The sequence below is a fragment of the Diceros bicornis genome, chromosome 1 (genome assembly GCF_020826845.1).
Source record: "Diceros bicornis minor isolate mBicDic1 chromosome 1, mDicBic1.mat.cur, whole genome shotgun sequence".
NCBI lineage: Eukaryota > Metazoa > Chordata > Mammalia > Perissodactyla > Rhinocerotidae > Diceros > Diceros bicornis.
The window spans coordinates 51482662-51487393 of record NC_080740.1 but is presented as its reverse complement, the minus strand read 5'-3'; positions in this window follow the sequence as shown (position 1 = coordinate 51487393).

The window sequence follows — 4732 nt, the reverse complement described above, 5'->3', positions numbered from 1 at the left end:
AAGGAAGACTTGGGAAAATTAGTGGATGTGTACAAGGTGCTGAAGCATCTAAATAAGGATTGGTCATTAGTGGAGAGCTTTGTCCTCCAGGACCCATCTACTGGTGAGCTGAGCTGTATGTTTGTGTGTGTATGTCAGTGCACACACACGCATACATGTATGTGTGTACATGGGTGTACACACTGTGTATGTGAGCTTTCCATCATATTTCTGATCTCTTTCTGAGCTTGTGAGGATATTTGAGGATATATTCCTTGAAACTTTATTAGATCTCACAAATAAAACTATCAAGACCTGGGGAATGTTTTAGAGACAGATATTTGATGTGTTATCATTTCTTTAATGTTTATTGGTCTATTTAAACTTTCTCTTTCTTCTTCTTCTTTTTTTTTTTGGTGAGGAAGATTGGCCCTGAGCTAATGTCTGTTGTCAATCTTCCTTTTTTTTTTTCTGAGGAAAATTGGCTCTGCAGTAACATCTGTGCCCATCTTCCTCTATTTTGTATGTGGGATGTTGCCACAGCATGGCTTGATGAGCAGTGCATCGGTCCGTGCCGGGATTCAAACCTGTGAACCCTGGGCCGCCAGAGCAGAGCACACGAACTTAACCACTACACCACTGGGCTGGCCCATAAGCTTTCTCTTTTTTCTTGTGCCAACTTTTGTCATTTTGTTTTTTCTAGTTTTTAAAATGTGTTGGCCTATACTTGTTCATATTTGTTCCTTTATGATATTAAATATCCTTTGTAGTGTTGATTATTTTCCTTCTTAACTCACTATTTGCTGATTTATATCTTTTTTCTTGACCATTTTGACTATTTAAAAATATTTTTAAAGAATCAGCTTTTGGTTTTATTTTTTTCTCTATTTTTTATTTTATTGTAAAATATGCATAACATTATTTATTATTTTAACCATTTGTGAGTGTGCAATTCAGTGCCATTAAATACATTCGCAAGATAGTGGTGTACCCATCACCACTATCTATCCCCAAACCTTTTTTTTTTAATCATCTCTTACAGAAACTGTGTAACCATTAAACAATGACTCTCCCTTCTCCCCTTCCACTAGCCCCTGGTAATTGCTATTCTGCTTTCTGTCTCTGTGAATTTGCCTATTCTAGGTACCTCTGTGTCTGGCTTATTTCAGTAAGCATGTTTTCAAGGTCCATCCATGTTATAGCATATAACAAAATTGCATTATTTTTTATGCCTGAATAGTATTCTACTGTGTATATATGCCACATTTTGTTTATTCATTAATCTGTGGACGCTTGGGCTGTTTCCATGTTTTGGATATTGTGAATAATGCTACTATGAATATTGATTGGTCTATAGATATCTGTTCGAGTCCCTGCTTTCAGTTCCTTTGGATATATACCTAGGAGTTGTATTGCTGGGTCATATGGTAGTTATATGTTTAACTTTTCGAGAACTGATAAACAGTTTTCCACAGTGACTCCACCATTTTACTTTCCCACCAGCAATACATGAGGGTTCTAGTTTCTCCACATCCTTGCCAACACTTCTTATTTTCCTTTTTTTTTTTTTTTTGGTGAGGAAGATCGGCCCTGAGCTAACATCTGCCAATCCTCCTCTTTTTTTTGCTGAGGAAGACTGGCCCTGGGCTAACATCCATGCCCATCTTCCTCTACTTTATACAGGACGCCGCCACAGCATGGCTTGACAAGCGGATCCGAACCGGCGAACCCCGGGCCACTGCAGCGGAGCACGCGCACTTAACGCTTGCACCACCGGGCCGGCCCCTCCAGTTTTTTGATTATAGCCATCCTAGTAGGTGTGAAGTAGTGTCTCATTGTGGCTTTGATTTGCATTTCCCTGACGACTAACGATATTGAGCACCTTTTCGTGTGCTTATTGGCCATTTATTTCTTTGACCTTTGATCATACTCATGAAATTTTTGCCAAATCTAACATCATTAAGATTTTTCCAAGTGTTTTCTTCTAAGAGTTTTATAGTTTTAGCTCTTAAGTTTAGATCTTTGACTAAACTTAACAGATTTTGAGTTAATTTTTGTATATGATGTAAGTTAAGAGTCCAAGTTCATTCTTCTGTATGTGGATATCCAGTTTTCCCAGGACCATTCGTTCTAAAGACTGTCCTTTCCTCATTGAATGATCATAGCATCCTTGTTGAAAATCAGTTGACCATATATGTGAGGGCTTATTTCTGGGCTTTCTAAACTTCCATTGGTTTATATATGTGTCCTTAGGCCAGTTACATACTGTTTTTCTTTTTAATTTTTAGTTATGTAAAATACATATAAAATTTACCATCTTAATCATTTTTCACTTTCTCTTTTGCAAGATAAGATTTCTGGAGACTGTTTGCACAAAATGCGAATGTATGTGACACTTCTGAACTGTACACTTAAAACTTGGTATGCCTCTTTCCATAAATGTAAAAACTTTATAACACCATGCCTCCATTTTCTCCTCCTCTTCCTTTTTGCTGTTATAGTAATACATTTTTCTTGGACATATGTTATGAACCACACAGTACCTTGCTATTATATGTGCTTTAAACAGTCATTTTTTAAAGAAATTAAATAATGAAGAAAAATCTTTTTTATATTTATCCACATAATTACCATTTCCAGCACTCTATTCCTTTGTGTCCATACAAGTTTCCGTCTGGTATAATTTTCTTTCTGCCTAAAGAACTTTAACTTTTCTTGTAGTGGAGGTCTGGTGATGAGTACTTTTAACTTTTGTTTTTCTTAAAAGTCTTCATTTCACCTTTATTTTTCAAAGATATTTTTAGGAATTATAAAATTCTATGTTGGCTTTTTTTTCAACAATTTAAAGATATCATTTCATTTTCTTCTGGCTACATACTTTTATAGTTTCAGCGAGATATCTGATGTCATTTTGTCTTTGCTCCTGTGAACATAATGATTTCATCTTCATGTCTGTTTTTTTAATAATTTGGCTGTGCTGTGTCTTCCTGTGGTTTTCTTTGTGTTTATCATACTTGGGTTCCTTGATCCTCTTGAAACTGTGCATTTATAGTTTTATCTTTTTGAAAAATTTTGGCTATCAATTCTTCAAACTCTTTTTTTCAAGTTTTCCCACTCCTTCTCTTCTCTTTCTGGGAATTTAACTGCACATATATTAGACTGCTTTGTATTTTCCCACAGGTCGCTGAGGCTTTGTTCCTTTGTTTTTGGTGTTTTTTTTTTTAAATCTCCCTTTTTACATTTGGATTGTTTCTGTTGCTGTTTTCTCATCTACTGATCTTTTCCTCTGCAGTGTCTAACATGTTGCTGATCTCACCTAGTGATAATTTTATTTCAGATTTTGTATTTTTCATCTCTACAAGTTCCACTCAGTTCTTTTTTTTAATAATCTCTATTTCTCTCCTCAAGTTTTTCTTTATATCCTTGTATTTATTCATAATATTCAGAATAGCTGTCTTAACATCCTTGTTTGGTAGTTCAAATCTGTCGTTGTTGGGTCTGTTTCTATTGATTTATTTTTTTCCCTGATTATGGTCTACATTTTCCTGATTTCTTCATATGACTAGTAATTTTTTATTGGATGCCAAAATTGTGAATTTTACATTGGATTTTGTGGTATTCTTTTATTTTTTATTGTTATTTTTATTTTTTGAATGTAACAGTTTATTTATTTATTTATTTATTTATTTACTTATTTATGAGGAAGATCAGCCCTGAGCTAACATCCATGCCAATCCTCCTCTTTTTGCTGAGGAAGACTGGCCCTGAGCTAACATCTGTGCCCATCTTCCTCCACTTTATGTGGGATGCCGCCACAGCATGGCCAGACAAATGGTGTGTTGGTGCGCACCCAGGATCTGAACCTGGGCTGCCAGCAGTAGAGCACACACACTTAACCGCTACGCCACAGGGGCCAGCCCAGGGTATTCTTTTAAAGAGTGTTTTATTTTGTTCTACCAAGTATTTAAATTACAGATCAGTTTTATCCCTTTGAAGCTTGTGTGGGAGAGGAAGAAATTTTCTTCTACTTTTCTAGGTTCTTCTGGCTGGTCTAAGAATTAAATTGACATGAAACAGATTAATAGGAGAAAATCAAGATTAATTGCATTTGTATAGGAACCCCACATACATGAGAGAGTCAGAGGCCCCACATACTTGAGAGGTTCATAGAGAAAAAGGTAAAATGAGGTATACATGCCATTTTGAGCTAAAGAATGGGATGCGACCTCTGGCTTCAGAGGGGAGGAGGGTAATTCACAGGATGATAAGAAGAACAGATGTTCAGTAATTAGACATTTGCCCTGCCATACAGGTATTTCTGGTAATAACTCTTATTGTAGGCAAAGCCCCCAATTTAAGTTCTTTAAGGGAGAGGTAAAAGTATCTCTTGAGCACATAGGTTCTGGATTGCCCTTAGCTCAAAATACTCCAAATGTCAAAGTGGCACATCTTGGGGAGGCCTGTTCTGAACCCCTTCACTTGCTTTTAATTTTTGTTACAGTGCATCTAGAGTAGTCTGTATTCTGTGGATTGTTTAACCCATCTTGCAAAGCTTGTTTTTGGTGGAATCTTTACTGAGTGTCCCATACATTCAGCATAGTTTCTCCACTTTGATTGCGGAAATCAAGTGATTCCCTGCCTTGTGTAAATGCTGAAAATTGTTTGGCTTAAAGTTTCTTGATAATTATTCTTTCCCTCACAGTATTTATTTGTTTAGCTTTTGGATTTTCACCTTTCACCTTATACATGTGCA